The 10,793-nt window shown below is 33.2% G+C and overlaps 1 long non-coding RNA gene across 1 annotated transcript; it reads right to left on the reverse strand.

Annotated features, from left to right (window-relative positions):
* Positions 1–520: 520 nt before the first annotated feature.
* On the reverse strand, positions 521–10,593 carry LOC108369236 (uncharacterized). The gene is made up of 3 exons (XR_001848470.1): positions 10,478–10,593; positions 1,380–1,382; positions 521–533 (listed from the first exon to the last, which is right to left on the reverse strand). It is a non-coding gene; the product is annotated as an uncharacterized LOC108369236 (long non-coding RNA).
* Between the last annotated feature and the right edge of the window lie 200 nt (positions 10,594–10,793).

Raw genomic sequence — 10,793 nt, forward strand, 5'->3', positions numbered from 1 at the left:
GCATATATGAAATGTAAAACGGTTGATACACGATTACATGCGAGTTTGTCGGTGTGTGCACATTAGGCTGGTCCAAATTTGTATCCCAGCCTCACCCCCAGAACTGAGCAATATCAGAATAAAGATTCGTGTTCATGGCATTGTTATAAAATCGTAAAACAAAATACTTTATGATCGAACAAGAATGGCTCCTTTCATAAATCTTCAAAAACTTAAACTATGATGCTTATTTAACTTTAAAATTTTACTAACAATTTTTTCACAAGGGATGTTCTTACTCACAAATATCAGCCTACTCAGTACATCAGAATTCTATACAAAGAATATGTTAGACGCAAATTTAAAAATTTTTTAAGATTTTGAGTATTTTAAATTAAGTAAATATCTTACGTTAAAAATTAGGTGTCAAACCTATAGAAAAATACGCCAGGGTAGATATTAACTGATTTCAAAATACAAAAATACGCATGGCTTTTTTCCATTTTCCACAATTCCGTGAGGTGGCAGCAGGAAATTCCAAAATGTTCGGTTTTCTTTATATTATGGGATCACCCTAGCGTACTTACCACTATGTATTTTTCTTTGCATATGACAGCATACATACAATATAATTTTATTTTTCGATTTATGTTTATGTTTTTTGTCTCCGTTTATTATCCTTTTTATCCCCTTTATTACATACATTTTTTTTATAAAACCGTTTTCTATTAATTGTTAAAAGAAAACTCGTCCCCTCTTTTCCAGCTCATCTTTATTCGTTCCACTTCTCATTTCTTTGCCCTTTGTCCCCTTTATTCCAAAACCTTGTAAATTCCTGCTTTATGGAATTTTTCAGAAACCTCTTATGTGCCCGTTTTCTACTGCCTTTCGCCTCCCGTTTTCTCTTTTCTTTGATCTGTCATTTTTAATGTCTCTTTTCTCCATTTATTACTCTTCTCATTTGTCACCTTTACTCCTTTGATATTTTTGCCTTTTTTGCCAAAAACTTTTCACGGTGTTATTTCCGTATTTTATAATACCTTTAAAAATAATTTTTTTCGAACCAGTTACTTATTTTTATTCTTACTAATTTTATTACTAATTTCTCCTTGTATTTTCTTTTTTAGACTGCTTTCTACTGCCTTTTGAGCTCCTGATTTTCGTCTGTGATTTCTAACCCGTTCATTACACAATTTATATAATTCATCAAAAAAGGCCTTTTCTTCCCATAGCTTTCATTGTTTCTATCAACCTTATTGTTTTCCTTGTTTGCCACTCTATTTCGACGGCTGAGTGGATGATCGACCTATGTCGGCAGCCGATTCAAAAACGCCCTATCTCATAACACTTTTCAAGAGTTTGAACGAAGAGCCTCCCATATGAGAATTCTATTCAAAAACAACCTTTCTCAGCTGCCTATTCAAAAACGTCCTAATTTTTAGATAGGGCCTTCTTGAAAAGTTCTCTGAGATAAGGCGTTTTCGATTTTTCAAGTTTCAATACATTTTGCTACTTTTCTTGCTGTCCTCTCCTCTGTTCCTATCTTGCTTTTATATTTGCCCTTTTCTACTACGTTTGTTAATCATTTTTTCTTCCAATTTTACTGCTAGTTTCCCTCTTATATTTGTTTCATTCATCGTTTCCACATTTTTCTTTCGTTTCTTACATTATCCTTCTCTACTTACTATTTTACTGATCTTGTTTTCTGTGACTTTCAATCTACCCTGTTTCCTATATCTATATCTTATTTTTCCTGCTTGTTCACCTTATCCTCTTTTGCTCCTCTTTTATTGCCAGTTCTTGTTTACATATCCTGCTCCTCGCTCTTAATAAATTACCTTGCAACTTCTCCTTCTGTTTATTCCATTTTTCGCATATTCATTGTCTTTTCCTTTGTAGTTTTGAACTGCATATATATTTATAAGGAATTTCTCTCCTTTTCTGCTCCAAGTAGCTTCGATTCTTGCTATAGGAGGCTTCTTTTTTCAGAATCATTTTTTGTTTATTAGCTTTTCTGCTACGTTGTTCAACGATTTAACCTCCTTTTTTTAACTGTCCTTCAACCGACCAAATTTCCTGCCCTATGCTTTTCATCTCACTAGTCTAGCAAGACCTCCAAACCTATCCTACGGTCTTCACACTCTCAGCTGCCTTTCATTGGCATTCCCTCGCTGCCACAGCTTCCTTTTACTCCATTACGGAATTGCAAGTTGCAACTAAATTGTTAAAGGTGACTAGCTGCCTACTTTATCCTCCATACCTTCCTACATATGTTTTAGAATTATTGGTTTAATCCCACGCACACTCTCCAGAAAAACAACATGCATGTGACAAAGCACTAAAGAAAAAATAATAAAAAGTAGTAAATAAAAATAAAAATATTTCTCTCCAGCGTTGCTGCTACCGGAAGTTCACAAGCAAGCTACCTCTGTGCGCATTGATATGAAACTAAGTGCAATTTATTGTTGCTCTGTTGGTTTTTGTTTTACATTTCGCTTCGTACTTTTTATTGGTTTTTTTTTGTTGTTATATTGATGTTGTGGTTCTTGCTCTACATTTGTGCTTTGTGTAAGTTAAACCTGCTGCAAAAATTGTGTTTCAGTACTATATGTATATTTTATCGAATATTTTTAAAATTTTTCTTTTGCTTTTTACTATGTCGTTTAACTCTCTTAACACCTTGTGTTTTTTGTTATTATTATTTAGTTACAACATATGTATGTGCCCTTTTCTTTCATTCTTCACTTGCTCATCCACTCACTAGCGGCAGCCGCTGCAGCGCTGGAGTATATCACTTCGTAGTGTTTTCATTTCCTTTTCTGTTCAAGCCGGAAAGTAATGCAATTCTCTTTGCAGCTTTGTTCGAAAAATATTATAAAACTCACAAATGTAAGTTAGTTGGGAGCTGTCTTCAATCAAGCATATTAAGCATTGCTCCATTGTGAACAGAAATAAAAGACGTCTAAGCTAAGCTGGCGAACCCTACATTTTCTACTTGCCTTACCTTACCTTAGTATGAAATTTTTAATATTGAACTCTTCTGTTGGAATTAGTATTCAATGATCGAGGATGGGGACTTAATACAAATTTTAGCAGATCTCGCTTAACGGTTTCTATAGATAATTATAAAAAAAATTAATAAAAGAATCTTTATTCCCCACTCCCAAAATATTATGCCGACTTCGGCGGTTTTTATTATAAAACAATACACTCTAGAGATAGAATGGCATAGATGTATCATATTCGTTAAATTAATTTTGAATGACAAATATTTTTTACTTAAATATTAAGTTTTACTCGGCATCATAAAAACCTTTAGATCAAGCGAGTAGGTTTATTTTTCATAATGACCTTCATATCAGTCCTTCCAGCTTTACTTTCCTCCTTCTTTACTTCTATAAGCTTACCTTCAGTGACACTGAAAATTTTTCAATACATCTCAACTTCAACTCTGAATTTCTTACTTGTTTACTTCTGGTATTTAAATCATTATAAAATCTTCAATACAACAAGTTAGCGCGCCTAATTGTGTGCCACTTGAAGTACACCGTTTGTTTACGCAAAGTGCACTTAAGACTTTTCCAGTACTAGCTTATAAGCGATCAAGTATTTGTTGCTGATTAGCATTTTCTTTGTTAAGTCTTAATGTTTGCATTATACTTAACGGAAAAACGCGCGTGTTTGACTTTTGTTGACTACTGTAGTTGTTGTTGTACTGTAGTTGTTGACTACGTAAAGGAAGGCCTTAAATCTACTTAGTTGCACTTCAAACTTAGTCAACTGAGAAAATGTGTGTGTGGGTGTAACTCCAGCGTAAGGTACCAAAAACGAAATACTGTAGCAGGTTGTTACTTCAACTGCTCATAATTCGCTCGTTAAAAGTTGTTCGTCAATTCTCAGACGGCTTATAAAATACGGTTTAGGTTTAGTTTATAATTCAAATAGGAGGGGTTTTAATCGGGTCCTTATCATTATCATTACCATTAATTTACCACTGCAGTTAGTAAACAATTACGAATATTATTGCCACCATCATAACCATTACCATTGACAATACCATCACCATTACCATCACCATTATTATTACCATTAACATTCCTATTTCTATTTCATTATTGTTACCATTTCCACTATCATTACCATTGGCATTAACAGTACCCTATTCTATTACTATTACTATTCCTATCATCATTACCATTAATATAACCAATACCATTACTATTACAATTACCACCACCGCTTCGTATTGAGCCCCAGTATATACAATTTTTTCTACAATTATCAAACGGCTTATAAAATTTGGTTTAGGCTTAGTTAATACACCACATCAAAGGGTCTTAATCGGTTCCTTATCATTACCATTACCATTAGTATTCAATAACCATTATCATTACCAACATCATAATCATTACAATAACCATTACTTTTACTATTACCATTAACATTACCATTTCCATTTCTATTTTCTTTATTACCATTACCAATAACAGTACCATGTCTTTTAGCTTTACCATTCCCATTATCATTAGCTTTAACATTACCATTACCAATACCCTTAAGGTTATCATTACTATCACTATACAATTGCCACTCTCATTACCACTCGGCCCGCGATGAGCCTCAGTCTATAAGGAAAATTCTCCAATCGAACCAAAAATGTTTTTTTCTTTAAAGGTCACACAACCCATCCAGCTTTCCTCATTTAGAATAAATTTTCTTTTTCGGTATATCTGCAAACATTTACTTGTCGCTCTACCTCTGTACATATCATGGCCACGACGCACGCATTTTAATTAAAATCAATTTTAATTGATTTCGGAGCAAAAGTTAAACAAGCAAGGCGGTGCCACGGAAGCGAAAGTGGCCTCATGAACTACCATTGAAAAAGGCTAGCCATACAACAAACGATACAACAAACGATAAGTGCAACCATCTTTGCATAAACAAACATAATGACAGCGCAGAGGGGCGCACGAGTCGGCCGAAAGCGACTACAAGTGACTGACCAAAAATAAAGCAACAGCAAAAGCTGTAGGCAATGAAATGCCAAGCGTGAACAAAGGATAACAGCTGAACAAAAGGATATGTCGGCAAAGGGGAGAATTGCAAAATATAGCACAGCGAGTGAAGAGGAAGAGCAGAAACTGCGGGTGGGCATACCAAGTTTTGCTGATAGCACGCGAAAAAACAAGTTTTTTTTGTTAGTTGTCTTGTGACTTTTGTGTGTGTGTTTTTGTCGCATTTTCATCGCGTGTTCCATATGACAGCCACAAATTGATAAATAAATCAGGCTGTGCATGAATTTCGTCTCTGTTTTTGCTTTTAGCGCTTACATTTTCTTTTATTGTAGCACTGCTGCTGTGCCTAACTGTCAACCGTTCAATACCATCCGTTTATGTATTCGTGTTGTGAGTTGCAAGCAAAAGCCAGGCTGTGAGGCATGCATTGACATGAGCGCTTTATGTGGCCACGCGGCTTTGTATTTTTTGTGAAAAAAAAATGCGTGGCATTGAACGCCTAGAGGTAATCAGTGCTTTTGAATCAATGCGAAATTCTACAAAATGTTCAGTTAAAAAATTTTTCTAAGAATTCCTTTAAAAAGACTGGATGCAAAAATTCCATAGTAAAATTTATGACAAACAAAAATGTAGATAGTTCAAATTTTATCAAACACAACGTGTAGAAAAAAAAAATGTATATGTAGCTCAAATGTTTTTTGAAGAAACGAAATATGAATTTTTATAGCCAAGAAGTTGCAGTCTTAAAGTATAGAAAACATATGAAAAAATGTCAACACAATATATTAAAGCTTCATGAATTTCTACAAAGTATTTTCCTTGTTAAAAATCTACATAAATAAACGTCGGGCGACAAAAGCTTTTCTCCAAATTTCTAGGCAAAAAAGGGATGTTTTAAAGAGAAAAGTTATAGCGAAAAATTTTGTTAAAGAAAAAATATTATTTAAAAAAAAAAAAACAATTTTTTTAAAACAAAAACGCTTTTAGGCAACAAAAGTTGTCAGCATAAAAAATTTTAGGTTCAAACTAATTTCCTTGTAAAAAAATTAAAAAAAAAACGTAGTGCGCAAGGATAGTTCAAAGGTTTTGCGGTATATTTTCATGAAAGTTAATATTTATGTTAAACCTACAAAATTGATCTCCATTCTCAAAAATATTTTGAGAGCAAAAGATATTTGTAAAAGCAAAAAATTTACAGCCAAAAATATTTCTTTGTGTGTTTCAAGTACTTTAATCCTAACATATAATAAAACAAAATTGTATCTGGGTCAGCAAAATTTCGATTCAAATTTTGAAGCATGTTGACACCCGAAAAACATTTCGAATTGTTTAAGAAATACGATTTAAAATAAAATTAACCTACTTTAAACTCAGCGTACTGTTCCTTCCAAGCTCAAAATTATTTTTTAATTTGCATCTCCTCATATTTTCTAGAAACTTTTCCTGCCCTATACTTACATCTCTCTCTCTCTCTTTCTTTTCCTGCTAAGTCAATTTTCAAAGAAATTTAAGCAAATAAAGAAAAATACAATGTTGCTGTATTAAGTTTTCCAACAGGAGATCAGACGCCTTCAGCGGCTTGCATTTTCATGCAAATTTTCAGCGAATAAATAGGATGAAGTGTAGCGCCAGCTTATACTTGTTGCATATCTACAGCTGCATATCACCGCACTTAATGGATTCTTGTTAAAATATAAATTCCATGTAACTTCAACTGCTTATAAGTCGCTTAGAGAAAGCTAATGAGCAGAGTTATTAGTAAAAGTAACAAGTATTAAATGAATGTGTTAAGTGAATAGTTTTCCATAGTAAAACTTTATGCTTTTTTTTGTGAAAATTTTAGTAAAAGCAACAGAAATGTGAAGTAAATAACATCTATAAAAATAAAATCTATGTATGTAGCTTTCTTTAGACAACTGCAGTCCATGAAATTTGTAAGGACAAAGATTTTTTTTTGCTCTGGTAGAGGAGAAAAATCACCATTAGTTTCAATGGCAAATAAAAGACACACAGAAGCTTTTAAAAAAAAAAACGATTGTAAACATTTATGCTTTGAAATAAAATATTTAAAAATTATTTTTAATAAATTTTAATTTTAATTTTAATTTACTAATTGCCTATGTAAATCAGCCGGAAAGTATGCTATACATAATTTATGGTAACACTTGAATCTCAATTTTATTCAAATATTTAAATGTCTTCATTTCGCTAAGAGCACTGCTTTAAGAAAATTAGTGTGGCATAATTTTGGGCGCAAAACTTTAAAGCAAGTCTCAGCTGTTGCTATGCAGCGAACACAGTGTTTTTTTTTTATTAATTTTAGCCCATTCACGATATTCAATTGCAAACTTAACAGCTTCCATAAAGGAGGAAAATCTGCGCATTCGGGCTCTGCAACGCCTACAAGTATGCAATAATTTGTAATTTAAAGCTTATTTATATATATATAGATACATATTACGTGGCACAGCTGTTATGTCTGGCGATTATAATCGAAGAATATTGCAAAATAAATATCCAATGGCAGAGGTGTTATGCGAAAGAGTTGCGAAAGAAGGCACACAAAAGAAAGGGCACAGCTACAATATGAAAAACGATAAGAAATTAGTGAGGAGGCGCATAGATACCGCTGTCACGTGCCTCATTCATGTGGGCAAATTATGCTTATGACTGCTAGCGAGGGGAAGGCAAAAAATTCAAAGAGTGTGCAAGTGTAACAGCATAAACGTCAACGCTGAAAAGCTGTCAGTAATACATACAATTGCATATGCGCATGTAACTATGCAAAGTGGCAAACAGAAAGACAGATGGACAGGCAGACGGATAGACAGAACACTGATAGACAGGCTTAATATAGCGCTTGAGCGCTTGAGCTCTTGATCAGTTTCCTAGTTGAATTGGAGTGCCAGAAGGCAAGCATATAAATAGCTAGAAGCGCGCCTAAAAGCCAACTACATTTGATTATCACCAACCGAAGCAAGTAGAAGAAGGACATTTAAAACCCAACAGCCCTTTTGAGACGCTCACACATGCATAAAAGGATTTGCTAAGCACGCACACACACCCACACACACACACACACACACAAATTCTCCATAATATGAGTGATTTAAGCAACAACACTCAAGTTGATTCCATTGTTCGCATAATCTCATTGTTGTTATTGTTGTGTCTNAAGGATTTGCTAAGCACGCACACACACCCACACACACACACACACACACACAAATTCTCCATAATATGAGTGATTTAAGCAACAACACTCAAGTTGAATCCATTGTTCGCATAATCTCATTGTTGTTATTGTTGTGTCGGATAAATGATATGATTGGACGCGCCATATGTGGCATGCAGCTCTTGTAAAATGATGAAGAGAAGGAGATAAGAGTTGCAACGTCTTAGCTTTTGCTCGGCGGCGAAATTCAACAATTGACAATGTAATTGGATTTTGAAAAGCTGACAATCAGCTAGTTGACACCTGTGAGCACAGACCGAGGAAGATGAAGATAATAAGTGCAGACAATCTAGTTAGCTAATCAACAGACAGACGGCAAACTTATACATATTTACATACATTAGAAACAAAATTTATATTTAAAACGGCTTAAGTTTGTAAGATTCGCTCTAAATTCTTTGAGTACTAAAGCAATTGGATACGTAATAGATATGAACGTGAGTCTTTAAAATTGTCGCAATGCGAACAATTCCTTGAGCTAAGAAATGTTAAAATAAGTACTTAATTCGTACAAAATAGTTGCACATAATATATTTTAGAACTACGTTTTATACGAAAGTTCGCTACAAATTAGTTACTGCCCAGAACAAGCAAAAAAAAAATACTTGTGTACACATAACTACATAAAACTAAAAACTATGAGTAGAAAAAAATTTAGTACACGAAAATTCGTACCTTTTTAGTACAAAATAATTAAAATATCCTTTAGTACTCACTTTTGTACGAAACTTCGCTAAAAATAAGGGTCGTTTTCTTTTTTACTACAAAATTTTTTCGTAAGGAATTTTAATGAAATTTTTTTTTATTACAGAAAGTTAAAAAAATTATACGTAGCACTAAAATTTGTAAGTTATCTTTTAATAAAAAAATGTTTAATTAAAACTGTTTGGTAAAAAATTTTTATTACGCGAAATTAAAAAAAAACAATTATTAATCTAAAACCGTTAATTGGAAGCGCAAATTTTTCACTACCCAAAATAAAGAAAAAAAAATTGGCACCAAAATTTTTATGCTTTATTTTAGTACGAAATGTATCAATATATAATTTTTAGTCCAATTTTCTTTGGTACAAAATTTGTTCGGCACCAAATCCTGTGTTACCCTGAATTAAAAAAATCTACATTTAGAAGAAGATTGAACTGTTAGGCGTCTGAAATTATATCAAGATTTGTTTCATTATAATAATGCAAGAAACACAAATACGTTCAAATCAATGTTTTTGTGCACCTTATTGACCGCAAATATCGAAAAATTAAAACGCTAATTTATTTCCATTTGTTGCAATGCTTGTCAATTCGTAATAAGTTGTGAAACTCCCCATTGTTTTTCATTTAGAGAATTTTGGCGACCAAAATTTTGCGTAGCAATTGTCAGAATTTCACTGCTGGTTAGCACATTGGCTTAGTTAAGAAATTATAGGCTGCATACCTTTAGGCGCTAGGCAGAAAAAATACAATAACCTCAAACGATTTGTTCAACAAGTATAAGTTTTCGTGAGTAAACTCTATATATATGTTCGATTTCTTTTGTTATTTATTTGGCCTAATAACTTTATTAATAAATATATTCCATAGCTTGAGGCCGTTTTTTTAGTTTTTAATTTCCGATAGATCAACACATCTCCTAATCAGATCTTTTTACCCAGATCATTGAGATATGAATCAGCGACTCTGGATTACAAAGCCAGTGGTCTATCCACAGAGCTAAATTCGCCTTGTAAACTGTTGTTGCCCTTTCAACTTTTTTCGCTTATGTTCACCCGACTAAATTGTTTGTTGCTATTTAGTCTTGTTCATGCGATTATTGTTGTTTTTTTTTTTGCTTAAGTTCTGTTTTAGATATTAACTTGAAGGCGCACTCGTCCTTAAGTATTTTGTTATTGACATTTACTTGGACTAAAAACAATTTTATTGAGTTTTCTTTTGTGTGAGTTTTCTTTTGTGAAACGGCGTCAATCTCAATAAACGTGTTGAACAAAATTTGAAGACTTTATTCAGCAAAATTGCATGAAATTGATATCATTGATTATTTTTTTTCTAAACCGCCCATCGACCAGTTGCCAAGCCGCCTAAATCGCAGTTGTGACAAAAATGAGACTTGGTAACCCTTAACTTCAGGCATCAAGATTTATGCATAAAAATCGTTATTAAAACAACAGATTAGTACAAGTAGGTTTTAAGCAAAAAATAAAACCGACTTCAATTCTCATACAAAAATTTAAGATTACCGTTAATTTCTTCATGACCAAATTAATATGGGATCACCAGTGAGGTAACACTTTTCCTTTAAAACAAGAATTATAGAAATCGGTTAACGTGGGCCAAAGTTATGCGGTAGCATCCAGAAAAAAATTTATTCCGACGAATTTTTAACCTTTCTCCTTTTTGTGAAATCGGTTAAAAATAATAGCTAGAGAAAATATCGCCTATCAAGGCAATGCCTTCAAAGAAAAACCATTTTTTTCGCGCTCCTGAAAAATTTGAGTGCGGTAAGATAGGCGGTTTTGCAATTGGTCGATGGGCGGTTTTTCACAACCATCGACGATATGCTAAGAACAGAAA

The sequence above is a fragment of the Rhagoletis zephyria genome, unplaced genomic scaffold (assembly GCF_001687245.7).
Source record: "Rhagoletis zephyria isolate East Lansing unplaced genomic scaffold, Rhagoletis_zephyria_1.1 Rzeph_scaffold_03560, whole genome shotgun sequence".
In the NCBI taxonomy this organism is placed as follows: domain Eukaryota; kingdom Metazoa; phylum Arthropoda; class Insecta; order Diptera; family Tephritidae; genus Rhagoletis; species Rhagoletis zephyria.